Source organism: Condylostylus longicornis, unplaced genomic scaffold, assembly GCF_029603195.1.
Source record: "Condylostylus longicornis isolate FDR11 unplaced genomic scaffold, ASM2960319v2 ptg000062l, whole genome shotgun sequence".
Taxonomy (NCBI): Eukaryota; Metazoa; Arthropoda; class Insecta; order Diptera; family Dolichopodidae; genus Condylostylus; species Condylostylus longicornis.
In genome coordinates this window covers 249,345-272,680 of record NW_026578030.1, presented here as the reverse complement: position 1 = coordinate 272,680, position 23,336 = coordinate 249,345, and the positions used below count along the sequence as shown (strand labels likewise).

Here is a 23,336-nt window from a genome sequence, read left to right as displayed (position 1 = left end):
TCAGAAACTATTAAAGCTATGGTATTGAAATGTCACACAAACGAATATATTAGTAGGGCCAATGTGTCACATAAAAGTCGTTGAAATTACTTGGCTCCTTCTGGTACCTGCCATACAACTTCAAAAGTTATTTGGCTATATCTCAGAAACTATAAAAGCTGTGATATTGAGATTTCCCATAAGTGAATATATTAGTAGGGCCGATGTGTCTCGTAAAAGTCGTTGAAATTAATTGGCTCCTTCTGGTACCTGCCATACAACTTCAAAAGTTATTTGACTATATTTCAGAAACTATTAAAGCTATGGTATTGAAATTTCACACAAGTGAATATATTAGTAGGGCCGATGTGCTTGATAAAATTCGCTAAAATTTCTTGGCTCTTTCTGGTAGGTGCCGTACAACATCAATAGTAGTTTGGCACAACCAGTATTTTGAATAACACATAGTACTTAAATTTTGCATAAATTAATATGGTAATACAGCAACTTAAAGTCATAGTCTGCCCCATAGTTAGTTATGGCACATTAGTTATTCGCACATAGGATAACAAATTCGTACGGGTATCACAGAGTTGACAAGGTCAACTCTATTTTTTTTCTCGTTTTAAATATAATTTATCTCAATTTATCCTCAATTTTTATTCTATGTTAGAAATCTCCTCAACAATATCGCATGAGTACGAAAGATTTTATTAATTTTTGGTTGCCAATCTTTGATCTTAAGAAAAATAATATTATTGATAGTATAAAAAATTGAAAACTGCATTTTTCAATATTGACGGATATTGATTGCCATTTAATTTTTTTTTAAATATTTACAAATTAGAGATGTGAAGGCGCACATAAACACGTAAAATAAAATGTCTAGTCATAAGAGCTCAAAAAATAGCGCATCCACTGACGATATGTAATTATTATTTATAAAATTAGCGTTTATTATCTTTTCATTGAAAATTTCGAAATTTATTTTTTCTCATATTAAAAAGAAATTTTAAAATATTGAATAGTTTTGTCCTTCATTCTATAAAAGAAAATATTTTTAAAATAAATTATGATCTCAAGAAAACAAATTTTCTTCTCATTTTTATTTTAAAATGAATTTGAATAGAAAAAAAACGAAAACTGCTTAGAAAAGATTTTTTTCTATAGCTATTCATCCGTCCATTATTTAGTTTTTCCTAATTGATCACACCTATAGTCAAACATATATAATGTATAGCGCCGCACATAGACAAATGTATGTTTTCTTCTAGTTTTATAACATTTTATTAAAAAACGAATAGAAAAAACAGAAATTTTTTTAACGTTTCGCTCTTTTTTTTTTTATTTCTTTAGATTATATTTTAATTTTTAGTTAAAAAATAAAAGAAAAAAAAATAACATAATAATTATAAATTTTATTTGAAATTTATTCTTGGTTCATTTTTTACTCAAACTAACTACAATATCCATGTGCTCAAAATTACCATTTGCCAATTAATTTAGATAAAGTCTGTCAAAAAAGAGATTAGCGTAGACTGGTAAAAATTTGTTTTTTTTTTTTAATTTAGAAAATTTTATCAAGAGTATAAAAATGGAAACGAGAGAAAATTTTTTTGGCAGTCTAGTTGATTTCATCAAGCATTGTGCTTTTCAACGTGAGTCCGGTACACCTGAGTAAAAAATTAACTGAGTAAAAAAGAGCGCCATCAAAATTCAAATCAATCTGACTTATTCAGACTCAATTAATGTTGCTTACTGATTAGAATAGATTCAAAATCAGTTTTACATTTATGCTAATGTATTACATTTAGTACATTATGTAGTAGTTGGGTTTTAATATTCATTGTAATGTAAATTGCGGATTATGATTCACTAAAATGCAAGCTTAAATTTTTTAGCTGTGTTTAATTCAAAATTCATACTATGATTTATTGTGGCACTCAAAATTCTTAAACATCTTGACATAACATAATATGAAGTCCTCTCACGGAGACCGCATAAGTATTACTGCAATTCCGATTTCGGGGGTTACGTTTTTTTTCGATATGCGTTTTTAAAAGATATTTGCTTGCAACCGACGTTTTTATAATCGGGCAAATTTCGAAAAAAAATTCTTTTATATGAGCTGCTTCTATACTGGTACGTCTGTATTCACTGCAAATATCACTATACTTAATTTTAAAGCGTGGAATTTACAAAAATTTGTTTATTTTAAAAAAAAAATTTCATTGGTTTTTCGTTTTTATTCTATTCAATTATTTATTTTTTGTATATTTTTATAGAATGACTCAAATCAATTAATTTAATAACTTCTAGATAATTTTTATATTTTCATTTGACCTTTTGCATTATATTTTATTATATGAATACACATTTTAGTCACTCAATAGTATTTGAATAATAAACTTTTATATTAATTATAAAGTTCAAAAATATTTATAAAACTTGACCTTTCCTGATTGAAAAATCTACTGTTAAGAGCATATATTTACATAGCTATATTAATAATTTTATGGCATAAATTTTTTTATAACAATATTGAAATTGATTGCTAATACTTGTATTGACAATAATTTGAATTCTGTTGCCACCAAAGAAGATGTCAAAGGCCGCCTAAAATGAAGGAAATAAAATTAAAACTTTGCCGACTTATAAATATTCTTATAAGATCCGGAAGGACGCTTATTCATATGCTTCTGTAGCAGTTATAATTCAATAGTGCTTGAAAACTTAGTCAATTATACAAATACAAAATTACGAGCGATTTTGATGTGTATGTGAATCGACTCTCCTAATGAGATTATCCGGATAGGCGGATTTTTGCGAAACACAAGCACATTCGCATGTATTTATTATTTTACAGCAAAAACCCACACTTTTACAGCACTTACAAAATAATTGTTTATTGTCTATGTATAAAACAATTAATAATCTCTTCCATATTATTAGTAAATAAAATTTATTTACAAGGCGTCATACATTTTATTTTTGAAACAAATTACTAAGTACCAATGCCAGAATGAATATTTCATAGTTCTTGTGATATAAATACAATATTCAACACATCCACACTTTTACTGATAAACTCATATATACAATAAATAATTATAAATATTTTTTAATCTATATTAATAGTTTTATGTCATATTATTAGGCCTAGTTAGTTAACTATAACTTCATGTATAAAAAGTAAAAATTATGTAGGTAATAATAAAGAAAATAGCAATTCACAGTGGTCTTTCACTATGACTGTGTTATTCACTTACTTAACATTTGTGTGTTTGTACAACAAAAATAATATTATTAATAACATGTCCGATTTTTTATCTCCTTCCAACATGCATGTGTGTGTGATTTATGAAAATGTGACAAAATATTTATGTATGTGTACAAAAACGGCAGTACTTCTTGTATATAAACTATAGTTTATACACTAACTTATAGGCTGGCATAATCGTATTAAAATATGAGAGGAAGAAAAAAAGTGTTGTTATTGTTACTTTCGGTATTGCTGGCGGCAGAAAAAACAACTGGCGGTGGTTTAATTTTTTTAATAGAAACTTTCTATTTTATTTTTTCTTTTTGTTTTACTAATATTCGGTGCCAAATACACATGTATGGGTGAACGAACGTACATATCTGCATATTATGAGACCATGCCATTTGAAACAAATTTGAAAAAGTTTTTCATTTACATATGAACATTATTTTATGGATGTTTGTTTGTTTAATTGTGTATATACATATAGTATTTTAGTATATTATTTGTGTCTTCTACATAATTTAAAAAATCAGAAAAAAAAAATATTGTTATATTTATAGAAGTTTTGTAATAAAATTTATGCGGCCAGTGGCTAAAGTTATACTAAAAAAAAAATTATTCTATTTATTCTAATGACAAATAAAATAAAAAATGTTAAACATAAAAATATGAAAAACAAAATACAGATTATGTATATTGGGAAATTCTTGGAAAATTCCTAAAATATAACAGAATTTTAAGTGAATTTAATAAATTTGCAATGTAAATTTGCTATGGTCTTCTGTACATAGGTATAATTGTATATAACATAAAAATTTGCCCATCGAAGTGGTTCGGTTTCATGAAATTCTAAGAAATTACCCGCACTTAATACTTTTCTTACTAAATAATAATTTAGAAAAGATTATCACCTAAAAACAAAATTCCAACAATAAATGCTTTTATCATAAAACATAGCATTTTATAAATTTGCAATGAAATAAATCAATTGAGATAAGAATCGTATAGATAGACTTCCAAAAGACGTGATAATAGAAAAATGAGTGAGGCCGGGTTGTGTGATTAGTTCTGATCTTAATGAAGGAACAGGAAAAAAACGGGAGAAGAAAAATTACCACAAGTCGAAAATTTCGACTTGTGATATGAACTCTTGCCCAGACAGGACAAAATAATTTTTTTAAAAATCTTATTTGGCCTAAATTTCTACACCGAAACTTTTATAGTGAAAAAGTTTTAAGAACTTTATGTAGGCAAGACAGATAAAAATATAAAAGATAGATATACATATATTAATAACTGCCGCTGTAGCTTAAAGTAAATAGTTATGAAAGCAAGAGTAGAAAACGAAAATAGTGGTTAACAGTAATAAAAAGAGAACAGTGATTTTTTTCACACTTCTTCGGAAAGATTTGGTTCATTTGTCATTAATTTTTGAATACCGAAATTAACGGGAAATATTAGTTAGCACAAAACTTCATTCGCTGCTGAAAGAAGAAGAAAATAAAATAAGCTTGCTAGATGGATTTTCACCTCTCCCAGAATTGATATTTATAAAAATTAAAAAATTTTAAATATTTCACAAGAAGTGTAATTTAATGAATAATAAATAAAATAATGTTTGGCATACTAATTTTACACTGAAACAAAGAAACGAGATCTTTCGATTACAATGTCAATTGTAAGCTCTTTAAAATTTAACAATCAATATAATAAAACCATTCAATTACTCTATTGATTCATTCTGAAAAATAAAATTCAATATGGTTTTTGTAAATTATTTTGTTATCACTTAATTGATTATTTCAGCTAAAATTGAGTTTTTCTAATATTGGATTCATGTATCAGCAATTTTTCTTTTACATTTTTTATTTTCTCCTATGAAATCACAATCTGTTCAGTAATTATTTTGTCTATATGCTTTTTCACCCCAAAAAAAAACAAAAGAAAAAACGATGAACAGCGGAAATAAAATTGCAGCATATTAGAAAATCATTTTTATTTCTTTTGTATAACAGATGAAAAAAATCATGTTAAAGAAAAACTAAAAGAAAATAATTACGAGTTTATCGCTTGTATCTCTAAGCAATTTACAAAAAAAATAACACTAGAAACAAACAAATAAAAAATAATTCAGTTCGCTTTTTAGCTCGTCTTTCATAAAATTTGGGCAAAAAAAATATTCTTACTAGTTTTAATCTCGTCCATATAACCATCAGTTCGTTAATGTAACGCTGGAATTTTGGAAGCACGAAAATATTTAAGACTGCTTTTTCCATCTTCTTCCCTAAAATAAATAATAGGATCTAGAAACTCATGGTTTTCTTGAAATAGGATCATGAAACTCGAATTTTTCGAAGGAAATGTCATTTGATTGACATATTATTGTGTAAAAGTTAGTTCTATATTTTCAAATCGAACAGTCACAGAAAAGTAGCCATTCTTCGCTTCTATCCTGGAATGGGAGAGATAAATTTTTATTTGAGATAGGGGTGAATACCGACGATTAATTACTATTGTGAATGGGATTTTTCAATTTTTTTGTTTTATACACGGCAAGTCATAGAAATTTGAAATTTTAACAGGTTATGAAGATTAAAGTTATTGTTCGCTAAAAAAATTCTTTTCTCAATTTTTCGCCTCCTGAAATTATTCGCTGTTAAAATTTCATCTGCCAGCAAATTATTTCCATAAAATTACAATTTTGATCGGTTTAGAAAAATTTGACAACGGTATTTTCTTATCGCACTTCTTTTCTATAGAGAAATGTGCTATTTTGCAAACCAATTCTTTGACTCTTACTCATTAAAGCTATGCGTATATTAAAAATTTTTTGATTTTTTTCTATAGCTTTTGAAATATGACGGGTGGGTGGAATATTTTTTACATTTTTTCTTCCAGATTTTTTTGAGTTTGGGATATTTTATGAAATTGAATCATTTTTGCTAATTGCACTTGATGAATTTTGAGATTTTCAAAATGTTTTTATATGTTAAAATAAGAAAAAAAACAAAAACAGAAAATCTTTTCATCCGATATTTTTTCAAAATTTTTTTCTATTTTTAAAAATAGAATATTTTGTTACAACAATAAAAATGCCGATTTCTATTTCATTCTAAATTATTTTTAAAGTCAGAAATATGTAATAATGTATTTAAAGAAGCTACTGCTGCTGTTATACCAGAAGTCTGGAAATTTATAATATTTTTTACAAATTATTATAGAATAATAATTTGTGGTTTAAGTGGGTTTTCTGTAAAATAAAAAAATTTCCAATTTTGTATTTTATTCTTTATACATATTTATTTTTTTCAATAATTTATTTGAAAAATTTGACAGCCATTCATTTAAAATTTAATATAATTACATCTACATGTGTATATATATATACAAAATGATATATATAGAAGAATGTTGTAATATTTCATATTAAACATGATGTTTATTTATTCATTTTTTTACTAAATGCTGCAGCAACTGGAAAATGTAGGGAACAAAAAAAACATAGAAAAAAATAAAATAAATTTTCAAAGTCAAAGATCACACCGGAATAGTTTACAAAATTTAATAGTGTCTATAGAATTGTGTAATATGCCATATATTATGCCATGTATAGGGTTCTTATTATTGTAGTTATGTAATATATAGGTTATGTGTTTTATAAAATTTGATAAATTTGTACCATAAAGGCACTATATCAATAACAATTAGGGAGAAATTTATTTTAACATAAAATTGGCCTAAGTGTGAAAAGGAAAGTTGTAAGTAATTTCAGATTGATGTCCATGTAAAATAAATTAATTATTTGTAATGATCTATATATTTTGAAAATAAATATTAACGATGCGAAATTCGTCTAATGCGTCCAGTCAGAATCAGTAAAAAGAAACTAAGAGAAAGTATTTCTCTTCAAGAATTTTAAGGAGAATTTATTAAAAGTTGAGTAAAGACATTTTTTTCTAAAATAAAAGAAGTTCGAAATTAGATTTAATCAAATATTCTTTGGTCAAACATTAAAATTAGTTCACACATTAGGTTTGAGCTTCTATTATATATGCTCAGATTTTTATTCGGAAAACGTTTTCAAACATTAACAGCACAATAATAATTCAATATGTCATCAGTCTTCGAATATTTCGTTCATATTTTTTAGAAAATTCTTAGACAAGTATTGAACATCCAGAATACGTTACTTGGCAAATGGATTAAATAAACTATGATCACTCGGAACTAATAAGAAATAATAGGACAGCAGTTCTTTTTATATAACCTTAACTTTCTCAAATTCAAATTTTACAAAATTCATGACTGTTTGAACAAGTTCTGAATCACAGAATTATGACGTTTACAGCAAAAATTAAAAAAAACAGTATAAATACTTTATACCAATTTATTTAGTGATTCTACACATATCCTTTTTCCTAAAATTTTTTAATAATAAACACATTATGTAACTCAGACTACTTTATTAATTTATTATTCAAGTTTATTGTCAACATTCCATAAAAATTAAATGAAATGTCAATAAACTTAACTAAGAAAAGCGTATATTTATTCTTAAATTAACGCATTTAATACACAAACACAGCCTTTATACAGTGGCAGACATCTAGTGTAATATGTATGATAACAATATATTTTTAATCATAGCAAATGTACATACATACATACAAACATACATAATAACTAATTATAGAATCCTATATAAATAGATAAAATTTCAATGCTTCATTAATAAATCCAATTGAATTATTTTTCTTGTTAACAAAAACCATCTTTGAATTTGTTTACCTATGTTAATCACTTATTAATTAAGTGTCAATCTATATTATTTTTGTTTTAAACAATGGCCAGACAAATTAATTATTAAAAGAAAAAGAAAAAACAAAAAAAAGAATGTATTGACATTATTAATCTATTCGTACATAAATATGGTCTGGTCAGTCCTCTGGTCTTTTATATCTTCAAATCATTTAATTGTAACTCTTTTTAATAATTAATTCACTTTGAAGGATTAGACCAATTTTTTTGAAAATTTAATTTTATACGAAGTAGAAAGATTATGTTTCAACGTTATAATTATATCTTTAGATGCGTTAAAAGACGTCATAATTGTAATGTGATAATTTTTGATTTTGCTCAATTGAAAATTGATTTTGCTCATACATTAAGAAACTAAAAGATCAACACAACGATATAGGGATTTTAATAAAATACTATGAAATTTCTATTTATTCGCTTCTTCCTGAAATATGGATTCCGACCCAGAAGAATGTAAAGAAATTAATTTGGAACCGCTATTAAAATGTTCGAATTTAATGTTATATCTATACTAAGCATTTGAAGTTTTACGTTCGTAAATAAACTGCGCCATATTACGATTATAAATTCAAATTTAGAAAATCTTAACGAATGTTCCTGAAATTCTTCAACCAAAAAAATGTTTAATTTCAAAATATTAAAATTTATTATCATAATACTCGTATTGGATGATGGTCCTAGCACTTTTGATACTAGTCTTATTGTGCCTTATATATATTTGTACTCTCAAGGTATAATTTCGGTAACATTGAGATAGTTCGGGCTCTAATTCAACATGAATTTTTGTTTAACTTACTTGTAAATTACTTGTAAATTTGATTAATTTCGAATAATAAATAAGATTAATTTCGATAATTGGAGAATAATTGGAGGAATAATAAGAGAACAATCAAAACTATATTTTTAATTGTAAATAACACTTTTTACAATTAAGCTCATATAATATGTATATATATGAAAATATTTCATACAGATTTTCATTTTACATAACCAAGCTTAAAAAAAAACTGAGTTTAAAATTTCTATTTAAATTTGTTTTTCAACCAATGCAAATATTCTAATTGTACTTTATTGTATCAATGTATCAATACTTAAAATTACTTTTCATTGAAACTCATTTCAATTTTAATATTCTCTTTCTTTAAGTTTTTCGGGATTTACGAGGTCTAATTATTTGTAAATTGCATATATCTAAAGTTGGAATTAATTTCAATTCAATTAGGTCTTAAATTTATAGTAAAATTATTAAATTCCTTCTTAAAGCCCCACATTTCTACAATTGTATTCCTACATTATTTTACCATGTCAAAAATGACAATAGACATTCATTTTTGCCATTAATGTACATACATACATATATGCACATATTGCATGTAAAATATATTTTTAAATTGTATTTCTGTATATTTGCTCAATGAATACGCTTAAAAAATATCAACAACAATTATAAAATATATATGTTTGTATACTTATTGCAAATAATAATTAATAATTTATTAAATTTTTCTTTTTTTAATAAAAAGTAATTAAAAATTTTTATTTTAAAGTTTCATTGAATTTTCATTATACAAATTATATTTTAAAATATTACTTATTATCATTATTATAATTTCAAATTGAAATTTTTTATTAATTTCACTTTTTTTTTTAAATTGAATTGATTTTCAACAATAATAATTCAAATATCAACATGTACATATATAATAATTAGTAAGCATAATTTTGTATATAGTCTCTGGAATTCGAAATTTTAATCACATACTCGTATATTTTGTATATAAGTAAAAAAATATAATTAAATGTTTTTATAAAACTCGAATTAAATTCTATATAATATTACAATGATAACATTTAATATATATTAACAACAACTATATATATACTTTATTTACACAATGTACCTACATTAAACTTTCGTATATGAAGTATTAAATAATAATTTTGTCTATTTTATACATATATAACTTTTTGATATTGCAATATTATATACGGGCATTATATATCATGTACATTATAATATTATATACTCATAAATTTTCAAAATATATATTTTTTTTTTGAATAATTTTTGTATAATATACGTTATATATGCCTACATATATCATAATGTTCATATGCTTAATATATAATATAAAAAAAGTGATGCTGGTCAGCATAAAAATAATATTTTTATTTTTAGATAATTTTAAAAATTTTCACTTTATAATATATACATATACATATATATATTTGAATGTATAATATATTATTTTCATATATATATTTCTAAATATATAAGTACTCTTTTTTATATTTTTCATAAATTTTACTCAGCAAATTCAAAAAAAAAAAAAAATTCTTTTTAGATCATCTCTATTTATTTTATTTTCATATATATCATATATTTTTTTCTTTATATATATTTATATTTTTATTATTTAAATACAATATTTGATGATATATATGCAATTATATTAACTTTGTAAATTATATATCATATACACATATATTTATGTATATATATATATATATATATATAATATTTTAATTTATTAAATTAAAATTATTATTAAGAGTTTCATTTTAAATTGTAAAGCTTATATATAACATATATTGATATTATATGCATATATATATAATTTTATTGCAAAAAGGGATATAAAATGCGTGCATTTAATTATTTAAATTATAATTAAGAATTTAAGGAAAATTGTAATATTTAAATGTATTAAATATATTTTTCTGTATAGCGATTTGTATGTTTGTTTTATATTGTAATTTAAACAATTGAAGTCCATTTAAAAATATTATTTTATATTTCAGAATAAGTATTCTAATATACCAAGAGTAAAAATTTCATATATATGTATTCATGATATATATGTATATATACACAAATGTATGTAAATATACGTACATAGATAACTATACACTATCCATATATTTTATATATAAGTACGAATTTTAATGCTTATATATATATATATATATATATATATATATATATATATATACATATATTTGCATATATATATTATATATTTGCATATATATACATAAAAATAGTGTATATTTATGTGTGTGTATATATACATAATATATTTTCATAACCTACTTTTACTCTAGGAAAAATATGAACGTGTGAAAGAAAAAGTATTTTTTTTTTTGTTCTCTTTTTTTGTTTTTTAAAATTTTCCTTTAAATTCCTGAAACGAAGAAAAAAATTTCACTATTTTGTGATTCTGCTCGTACTTTATAGAATTGAATTTAAGATTTGTATACGGTGAATGATTTAAATGAGGAAATATTTTTCCTCTTTAATTTTTTTTTTATCTTTAAATATTTAGAATATTAGAAAAAAAAAACTGTGACCGATTCGAAAAGTTTTTTTTAATAAAAAAATTTTATTTTTTTTTCTTGTGTTTAACAAAATTTTATTTTTACTTATTTTTTCTTTTTTTAGAATTTATTAGAACTTGACACATTTTTTTTTTTCTGAAAACTAATTTTTTACTTTTCAATTCTAGATAAGCATCTGTAAGTAACAATTGGGTGCAACCAATATTATTGTAATCCCAATAAATGAGAACTAGAAATGGGATTTTAAAATTTATACATACACTTAATAATTTCACATAAAAAATAATTTTAGTTTTTTTTCTTTTGCAAATTTTTCTAATCAAAAATTATTTTAAAAAAAAATTTTTATATTTTTTTTTCTTCAATTTTAATTTTAATAATTTTTTTCTTCTTGATCTGAACAGCTTCAACCGCGCGATAAAACTGACCTAAACACTAAAATCGTTCGTTTATTACTGAAAATTTAAAATGAACGAAAAAAAGAAAATAACATAGAGAATTTTTTCGTATAGGAAAATTTACAAAATTGAATAAAAAATAAAAAATGTTGTAAACGAAAATTAGATATATTCCTTTAAAATTACTAAGGAATAAAATAAATTTCCTTTATATAAAAACAAAGAGAAAAACAAAATTTCCCAATTTTTCTTTAAACATTTTTATTTAAAATAATTTCAACATATTATTTTGTACCTATTCATTTATACATATTTCAAAAAATTACATTCCCCTTATAAGTTATCACTTTGTATTTAGAATTTCACCACCTAGAAATTTCTCTCAAATAATATATTGAAATTTCACCATACTCTCTTTAAATTATTCTCGTATTTTATTTATAAATAAAAATCCTGTTGTTCGAACAAATTTTCCTTCAAAATTTAGTTACATTTTTTAATAATTTGTATAGTTTTATATTTTCAAAGCAATTTTAACTTAACATTCTGTCAGTTTCCTACCCTTTATTGAAAAATCTGTTTATTTTATAAGTAAGTGGTCTAACTGTCTAAGTGCCTAAATAGTGTAAAAGTCAGAAATTTTTAATATAAAAAATATAATATGTAAAATGTTGGGAAATTTTCAATTTTTCATTTTCAATATTTTAATTTGAGAGAATTTAAAAGAGAGGGAAAGTGTAATCAATTTTTGTTTTTATTTTGAGAATATGGTATAAACGAGAACATGTATGTAAAATGAGTTGGAAAATTTTTTTTTTATTTTCTTTTATTTTTCTATCTTTTTTTGAATGCCGGCCGGTATTAAATTTAAATAATATTTTTGATAATATTTATAAAAATAATAATTATTGTTTTATTGAGTTGAAAAACTTGAAATTGAACATAACAGAAAAAGAAGAGAAAGGTGAAAACAAAATGAAGAGATAACAGGGCAGGATAACAGGAAAATATGTTATGTATAATTTTTTGAATTTAATGCAAAACTTTTTGTATTAAATTTTTGAAATATGTTAGTAGCTATTTTAATTTTAAAATATTGGGATTGATTGTGTGGTGACGACAAAACAACAACTGTTGTTTTAATGTAAATTAAAAATATATCTACATACATACATAAGTAATAGTTCAATTTATGGATTTATCTTTCCTGAGTTCCCAACAAGCAGTGTGTGATTAAATTTCGTATAAGGGTTCCGGAAAGAGCAAACATGTAAGCAAATTATAATAACATGCAATTGATATCTTCGACAAGCTTTAAAATAGACAATTTTAAAATACTCATTAAAATTATAAGGCTGTATTTTTGTTACTCTATACGAAATATCTTGGTACTGAAATCTGAACCCTAGCTTATAATGTTGCCCGCCAGTTCATCGTTGTTTCAGCTCAAGAATTAATCAAATTTTTAAAATTCTTGTATAATTAGTTTTTTGGAGTTTGTTCAAAAGTTGCGACAAAGTGTGGGAAATAGCGGTTTAATTGTTGCATTTTGTTTAGAAATCGCTTGTATTAAAAGTGACTGCTACATGCTGCGAACTAATGGATATCAATTTTCGGTTTTCACGCAAACCATGCACTCAGAAGGTATGTATGTGTTTAATGTTAAATAAGAAAAAAATTAAAATGACACTAAAATTTATGAATGAGATTTTTTAATAAGATGTGATTTTTTGAAGACTATAAACTTCGTATACCATTTTAGATAAGAAGCATTTCTTATGTCGTTTAAGAGGTAACCAATGTGCTAAAAATGTTTTGTTTTATGTTGCCGCTATCGAGTCAGAGAATGAAGTTATGCAAATAACAATTATAGAGGAAAATGTCTGAACTTAAGGAATTTATTTATTAATTTTTTTTTATGATAATGATTGTTATTTTATTTGCTTATGTTTTAATTACAAATCTAACAACTAAAAGAATATCAAATTCTGTTAAATGAAAGACCTGATTTAGATAATATTTTCAAGCATATTTCTTAGTTCGTAGAACAGATTGTTGGTTGTTTAAATGCTCTTGATTACAAAGAGATGTTAATAAAAACTTCAACTTATATAAAGAAAAGTAGAATAATAAATATTAAATTTTCGGCAAATGAAGATGTTTGTGAATGCTTAACGAAATTATAATATATTTATGATGGTCTATTATAATCTAGATTAGGGACAGAAGCATTATTTTTGATGTGTCTTTCTTAAATCACATTTCCTTAAATTAAGTTCATTAAACGAGAAAATCAAATTTGGTGATGAACATTACGACGATCAGCCGCCTTTGAGCCAAACTTTTCAAAACTCGGTAAAGAAACCTACTGAAGTTTTATCGATTTTTATTTCGACGTTCCGGAAACACAACGTCTGTGGAAGCACCGATATAAATAAATGAGTAGTGTGCGCTTGCTAAAATTTAAAATAATAAATTAAAAACTGTGAGCAAAGGCAATAGCCGGTGTAACCGCGGAAGTTCTTGAAGTCACGGTATTGCACCGAATTCGAAGTAAATCGCTCTTTGTTCTACCTCAGACTTTGATTAGATTTTTAACATGTTCAACTTTGGCGCTCTAGTGTTTGAAATCTTAAACGTAAGTAAGTTTATTTGGAACGCTATTTATGAAGTTTTTAGATTCCATATCTGCTTTTGTCAGCATTACCTTTATTACGAAGACTTTTGGCCAATTTACATTCAGTCGTCAATATATTTTAAATCATATCACATGCATTCACCTTCATTTTTAATTAACATCACAAGTTAAATAAATTTTATTTACCATTTAGAGTTCATAATTTCGCAAATTTTATTGTCATTTTTATTTTCAAGTAGATAGATTCATCTCTCTTTTCTCTCTTTTTCATACTTATAATTATGTAATGGTAATAATGAGTGTGAAAATATAATTATTCATCAAATAACCGAAAAATTGTGGTCATAATTGTGGTAGCGGAAATAAAATAACAGAATTTACACTTCTGCAATTTATGTGAAGATGTATATTTTAAATTCATACAGATTAATTAAATTTGAACAATATAAAAATTTTGATTATTTGGTTAATTTTAAGAGAGAGATTTGTTTAATTGCATGGAAAAGAGGGAGAACTGAAATTGATTGAAATGAACAGCTTCCTAAGAAGGTTGCACTACTTTAGGAAAATTCAAAATAAAACTTTGGAAATATCCAATAATTACCGCATTATGTAGTGCGACTCAATTTATGCGGAGTAGTTTCTTCAGATTTTTCTTGTATTTCGTGTTCATTTCGTGTTTCCTCGAAAAATCATGCAACCACTCATAACTGCCTTAAAAGTAATGATGGCATTAAAAATTTATCTCTCACACCATTTAAGATTCACACAGCTAAAGGTACACGATTATATCATTAGATTTATAGAGTTGAGCCTTTCTCATTACAATGATATCCTGCAATCTGCATCCTATAACTTAAATAATAAAATTCAAATTTTCACTCAAAAATATTAAAATAACATCATGTGTCAAATTATATTCGCCATATTTCCGCTTCTTATACATTTTTCTATGATTATTACTTTTTTCATTTTCTTGTATTTATTTTTCATTCTTTTTGTTTTCTGTGTTTTAACTGCTATTATTGGCAATATAAAATATAAATGGCGTACGATGAAAACGTTAAAAATAAAATTAAAATCGATACCTAAAGGCATTGTTTTTGACAGAAGTTTATATAGAAAATGAAATTCAAGAATACCAAAAACAACAAATGGTTTTAAAAGGATCACGTACGCAATTTTGAATTTGAAAATTTCTTTTTTTTTTTTTCTTCTATTTTTCCTATGCTTTCATTCGAATATTACAAAAGGAAATAGAATGGAAAATTCAACGTTACAAAAACGGTAATAATGTTAAATAAAAATACAGTTACATTTTTACAGCTCTTCAAATATGGTTAGAAAAATATCTATAAAAAAAAAAATCAAATAAAAAAACAAAAACTTTATAGAAAGAACAAAAATACTTTAAGTGAAGCGTTGCATACCATAAACATCGGGTATAATATGTTGTGTTTGCCTATAATATTATGTATAGGTCTAGAGATTTTTGATAAGGGAATAAAAAGTAGGAATAATATAAAGTTACTTAAGAAATGTTTACTCTTTATTTATTGGGATTGAATACCATATATAAAGTAGGAAATTGTGTCACAAAATTCCTGTGCACACAAACAATTTTTTTTTTTTTAATTTTTATTAAATATAAAATTATTTTGGGTTTTATTGTCATATAGGTGTCCTAGAAATATGTGTTGATCCATGCATCCCCAGATTTTGGAAACATTTATAACATTAGCGTATCATTTGCTGAAGAATTGATCAACATCTGACGCGGTTAACACTGAGTAATAGTACATTTACTACGGATCGGTTTCTCATTTTCAGTGATAAATAAGAAAATTACCCACAGGATTAATGAATACAAGGGTAATAATAAAATGATTTCATAATGTTAGTGTAGTTATTTTTCTGGTAATGTGCAAATTTGAAAGACATGATGGAGTAAAATTACAACCAAAAATTTTTTTATAATTTTAAAAATAGACGCATTTTTCAATAAATTTATTAAAAATTATTCATTAAACGTTAAATTGATGAAAACTCTTCCGAATTCCTTTGATTAGTATAACAAATTCCAATCACATGGAAAAGAGAGCACCTTGTCCCCAAGATAAAGAAGGGGAAACTTGCTTTAGTATAGCGGCCGACTTGTGCAACAACATGGGCCCTGTGACCGAAAAGGAATGGTACAAAGATGAAAGACCTGTTGAGGCACTGAGCAGGGTAGTATCCTGTTGGAGCACTGAGCAGTTATCTCAGTATTGCGGTAGACATTTTGACCGGACACTGTTTGTTGGGAGACATTGATAAGAAGCTGGGCCTTTCTTCAACGGATATCTGCCAAAACATCGGGGTGGTGGAGGATGTACATCACGTGTTATGCGACTGCCCCTCTCTGATGCGGAGGAGGGTACACTTTTTGGGAGGACATCTGTTAGATGGATTTGAGAAGCTTTCGGGGGCACCCGTGGGTAATCTGATGAGCTTTTCCAAGGGACTTCAATTGATTTAGGGGGACAGGTGTGTGATAGAGGGATGCCAATAAGTCTTCTGTTAGCTCAATGCTGGGTGGCTGCATTAAGGCTGCCGTCTCCTTCTCTAACTGATCCAGATTGATTTAGATTTAATTTGTATAAACCCTTTGGTCCTTACATCTCCTATATAAATTCCTAATTTGATCGTGTGAATTAAGTCTTAATTTTTAAATATAAACAAAAACAAAAGTTGGGGAAAAAAGAAGAAGAAAAAAACCAATAGAATAACTAAAGGTCACGCAACAAAATAAATATTTATTACTAAATTTTGGAAAGCGAAACTGTTTTTCAACAAAAATCCTGACAGGATGTTACATTTTCATTTATTTTCCAAAACAAAACGAAAAAACAAAAGAACCAGATTCCTCTTATATTTATATTGTGGTAGTATAAAGTTTTTATAATCCCAAGGCATATAAATAGGATTTTTATTCAATTTTTTCTTTAAAAGTTATTTTCCTTTTTCTTTTAAAAATAATTTTTATTTTTTCTATATTTTCTAGATGATTGTATTTATTTTTCATGTTTATTTTTGGTTTCCGTTTATTTCGAATTGAGAAGAGTTGAATTTAAAAGGGCAAATATCCACTTTGGTTTATAAATTTGCAATAATAATAACAATAATAGCAATATGATTAAAGAAAATACGATAATCGTATTGATTACAAGTTCTCTATAAGTTTGATAGTAACGATAAATTTATACGATTGTAATTATCCTTAACGTTAAGTGCCATTAACAAAGATCTATAGTACCACATTTACTTCATAATAGTTTTCGAATACTGTATAACAGTTTTAGAATTAAAGATTTTATTCCTTTCATAATGCTATAGGAGTTTCTTTTTATTTTTAATTTAAATAAAAGCTGCTTATATTTTGGAATAGCTTTAAATCATAATAAAAAAAATTTTGTCATTACCTACTGAAGAGAATTCGTAAAATACAATTAAATTATTAAATAGATAGTTTTATAGGATAAAACAGAAATCTCAAAAAGAACATTAATTTTATTTTATAGCATGAACTAGTTTTTGAATAAAGTAGAGCATTAAATTGCAAATAAAATTAAAGTATAGGCGGTTAAAGCATTTGTAAACTATAAATTAGGTCATCAAAACCTTATTATGATATCGGGATTAAAATCAGCATTGAAGAATTGAAATATTGCCCGGGAATTGAAAAAATTATTAAAATATTACATTAATTTTTATAAAAATTGTTATTTAATTGAAATGAAAATTGTTTTACAATTAAAATACCGGAATTTTACAGCAAAATCATGGAATTCTTTAGGTTCTGCCTTCTTAATTATTCGACAGCTTGATACAATTCATTTTTGTAGTATCATGTGGATAACACATGTAACAAACCTTACACATACTTAGTCGAATGATTTTATACATGAGGTTTGTTCTTTCGATAATCCGATTCTACATAAGGAATAAAAGGACTGTGCTAAGATAAATGATAAGGCTGTACATCGTACATACATCTGCACGAGCCCCTTGTGTTAAAAACAAAGAATATAATTAGTTGTCTCATAGCGCTTAATGTAAAATTTCAAATCAGAATTTTGTCCATCACCTTGCCCCCAAACACTTAATAAGTCCAAATAACAATGAATGAAATTTTCACAATTTTTAGAAATTTTTTTAATCACAGATTCATGATATAGCTGATATAGGATGATTTTTCAAAAGTTCATTCCAAAATTCAAGAGAGAAGACAGGAAAATTTACTATTTAAGAGTTAGTTCCATGTAAATAAATTGCTTTAAAATGTTTCACACAAGGGGTCTAAATGTGAACCACTTTCCAAGGATTCTGGCGGCTACGTAAAACCCTAACTGTCGATTTGATTTCATTATTTTGATGATATCAAAGATAAGAAGACCAAAAATCTTAGAACTGAAAAATCATTTTTTATATAATTATTTCAAGCAACTAAAAAACCGCTCACTTCAAATAAACACAATAACAACAATACAAAAAAAAAACTTATGAAGATTTTTGAGTTCATATGTGTATGTACATTTTATGTAAAGAAAATAAAAAGAAAATATCTTTATCCTTTTAACATTTTTATTACAATCATAGACAAATAAATCGTTTAAGAAAGCCGACGACATTTTATACAAGTAGAAGTTCTAAAAGCATTTCCTGGTCTACAAAAGATTTAAATAAAAATGAAAGAAACAAAAACACAAAAAAATAAAGATGAAATAAAAAAAAAAGTTATAGTTTTCTATACAAATACAAAAATAAATAAAAACAAGTTAGCTATTTGTATTATTTGGTATCCTTATCCCATATTTCCTTGAAAGGAAAAGAAATTTTAGAAAAATAAAAATATTCCTTTTAATAATTTACATTAGAGCAAAATATTATAATAATATTTTTAGTAAAATAGTTTTATTCCATTTGATTTGCTTAAATGTTATTGTAGAAAATTTCATCAACCAGATTATTATTCTAATTTAAAAGGATTGTAAGAAAATAGAGTGAGTGCATTGGTTATAAAATAATTTTGTAAACATTTTAATGAAATTAAATAATGTACTCCCAAAAATATGCAAATTTTTTTGTGATTTGATGATTTACATTTAATATATTACACAAGATTGTCATAACTCCCTTAGTTAACAGCAAAACTATATTAAAAGTACCCGCGGGAGTACCCGCGGTCCTTATACGGAAAAACGTATAAGAAATGGGCTGTATTTTAACCCCAAATACGGGATACCATCCAATTTTTTTCTTTAATCATGCCACTTAAGAGTTATTTCAAATATATGAGCATAACAAGTACTTGCTTTCATATTTCTGAATAAAAACCATTAATCTATATTATGTAAATTTATATTATTAATATTTAAGACTCAAACCAATTTTCAGTAAATAAAAAAAAAAGGAAATTTGAATATAAGGCGACTCTGATGACGTTCGAGTACATTAATTTTCATAATTTGACTAAAAGATATTTTCATTTCACTACTTTAGTATTTCGTTTTCTCTTGTGCAAAATTAAAATACTCTGGTTTACCTATGAGAAATATAAGCGGTACTTTCTTTTCTAAGACATTTAAAAGTAAACGACCTTACACAATATGTACATAAAAACGCTTTACAACTATTTTTTTTTTCTTTGATTCTTTCATCTTTATACATAGAGTATTTTTAACTTTGGGAAATCTTAAGACAATGTTTACAGAAAAATTTTCATATATTTTGAATATAACAATAACGTTTCAACATTAAAATAAACTCTATATAAGAATAAGTAGACAAGTGGATGATTTCATAAAAAAAAAAAACAAAAAAATTTTCTATGATTTGAGTGATTTTGTTGTTGTTTTTTGGTTTGTTTTAGCAAGGAAAAAATTTATAATAATAGTAAAAGCAACAACAACAACACCATATTTTTTCATATTTTAACTTTTTATTATTATTCTTGATGATAATTCTTTTATTACAAGAAAAACAAAGAATAAAATAAAATATGTACAACAATACAAGTAAATAAAATAAAAAAAAAATAGTTTTTGTTTTTTTTTTGTAAAGGACTTTTCTATGCTTTAACCTTAAAAGGATAATAAATTAAGTTAAAAGTGTATAGTGGCATCCTTTAAAAGGATAAGAAAATTTATAGAAAAAAATATTTATAGTTTATAACCAACTTTAGTGTCCTCTTGTAGACGCGCATTAGACATTTGTTATAAAAACAAGAAAAAAAAAAAAAACAAGTAAAATATTTACACTTACATTTTGAAAATTAAATTTATTATTGACCATTCAATATACTACTTTTTTAATTTATTATACTTAAATTCTTCTCACTATGAAATTTCTTATACATTGGGCACAATATAACGCGTTTAACAGTTCAACGAAATGCCAAGTTTCTCGATATATTGTCGCCATATTAAAGTTATTGGGGTTAATTTTATTGGTTATTGACGATTTAAAGGTATCAAATGGATAATACAGCATATTATTAGCCTTGGCAATATGGTGTAACAGAATGGTTGCAAAATTTTTAGTTTATTGCTTGCATGGCTGCGGTAAGGGTATTGGAATCTGAGGTCTCCATATCCAGAACGGAGGTCATCTGTTAGTGTAGGTCATCTATTAATGAAATAGCAAGGCTGTTTGAGATAAATTTCGTTTGGGTTTTTGGACACAGTGGAGTTCTGGGGAACTGTAAGGGAGACGTGCTTGCGAGACAAGACACAATCTTCAGGATTCCACCTGGAAAAAAAAAAACTGAAGATGTCTTTAAGCATCCATAGGCGGCTGCTAAGCAACGCATCTGTGGATCACACCAACCTCAGATGAGCAAATGGAACAATGTGAACGAGGAAACTGTGGCCAAAGCTAGACTTGCGTCGCATAAGGAACCTGACATACGAGTATATCCGATGAGTGGATTACGGTGTTGTAACAGGGGCTCTGACGAGCCATTGTTTGATTGGAGGATGGCCGACTTAAAACGATCTCGGTAGAAGATGCTGCGACAAATAAGACAAATAAACGGTGACCCATCTCCTGTGCTCAAGTGCGGCGCTTGCAATATAGGTAAATATTTCTTGAGTTTTACTTCCTCAGTTTTGCGGGTGTAAATGTTAGACATCTAAGCTTATTTGTGCGGCGTTCGGACTGGTTCGATTGAGGTGTAGAGAAGCAGAGATCCGGCGGCACCACAACGTGCATAGTTTGCCTATATATACCCTTCAGAAGGCCGCTTTAAATTAAGTTAATTTTGTTAAGAAAATTGTGATTTATCTTGAAAATACGTGTGATGAACTTTAAAGTAACAGTTCATGTCGGAAAATACCGTTATTAAGATGTGATATTTATCTTTAATTTGATAACCCGTAATACACACTATTTTTACAGTTAAATTTAAAGCTCATAATTAAATTATTTAATTGAAATATAAATTTTAAGATATAAGCGTTCGTGACTTGTTGCTTCAATATTAAATTTTCTAAAATTTTAACTTTAATATTCTTCATAAATTTCAAAAATCTTTTAATACTCTTGACAATTTTACAATGAAATTATTGAGTTAGTGTCATTATCATCATAATAATATTAATCCTTGTAGAATAATTTATTTTTGACCTTTCTTTAGAATTCCTTGAAAAATTAAGGATATTCCCTGAAATTCCTTGTAATATTTTATCACACCCACATAATTTAAAAATATACTTTTCTATAAACTTTATTATATTTTATATTTTAATTTGTAATTTCGTTTAATTATTTTGCATTCTTTTATTTTTACTTTTCTTTCGGATTTATTTAAATTTTATTTTGTCCTCTAATTAGAAGAATCCTATTTAATATTAAATTAAATTAATTATGAACATTTTTAAGATCTCAACACGATCATTATTTTTTTTATAATAATAAAATGAATTTAGGGATTGTTATAAAAAGCAAAGGCTATAATATAATAATTTTGAAAAATTTGAAAATTTTCATTTTTTGATTGCCCAAAGCTATATGAAAATAATGTAATAAATTTTTTTTACTGACATAACGTGTTATTCTCCGCGTATTGGAAAATGAAGAATTTTATTTTATTATATCCCGTTAAATCCATTTTAATAATATTGTGCAATGTGGTCCTGTAATTCTATGTAATATATAAAAGAGAGTATAATCTAAGAAGAAGTACCATAATCAAAAAAATATTGCCATCGAAATGTAAATAGAGTTTTAATTCTAAGATTTTGTTTGTGTTTTGTGGATTTGAATAATTTTATGTCGATAAATATAAGACAAATTTTACTAGTATTTCACATGAATCCTTCAATAAGTAAGTTAAGTATTTCACTTAAATAGCGTTCGTATTTTTGATATTACCCTAAAAGAACGAGTATGGCAAGGGTAATTTTGTAGCAAAATAGGGTTTCGTATTGAAACTATTGTTTTTCATGAACAAAACCATTATTACAAGAGTGAACAAAATTTACCTTTATAATATGGAATGATATAGGTGTTTGTAAAAATTATTAATATGTTATTGCTGATAGAAAAATCTAGACTAGAAGTCTAGTGTATGTTAATATATAAATTTCGAAAAGTAAGTCTTCAAATAATTACCACAATTAATTTTACATTAAGCAGACACTTGGTTGTTGCTTCTTATTTAATATTTTACATTGAAATACAATAATGTGCACGGAATAATAAATGGAACAATAACATTTACAGTGTGCTTAGCACATTTCTGAAACTATTTAATTTGTTTAAAAATTGCAGCTATTAAATCGTCCTTCTGTCAATACCTTTATTAGCAAAAATGCGATATAGAAGAGAAATGCGATGTAAAAATTTTGAAGCAAATAAT

At 25.3% G+C, this 23,336-nt stretch overlaps 1 long non-coding RNA gene across 1 annotated transcript in view; it reads right to left on the bottom strand.

Annotated features, from left to right (window-relative positions):
* Window positions 1–11,839, bottom strand: part of LOC129612164 (uncharacterized) — a 99,328-nt gene extending 87,489 nt beyond the window's left edge. The window contains exon 1 of the long non-coding RNA XR_008697211.1: window positions 11,662–11,839. This is a non-coding gene — a long non-coding RNA (uncharacterized LOC129612164). The remainder of the gene's footprint in view (window positions 1–11,661) is intronic.
* Between the last annotated feature and the right edge of the window lie 11,497 nt (window positions 11,840–23,336).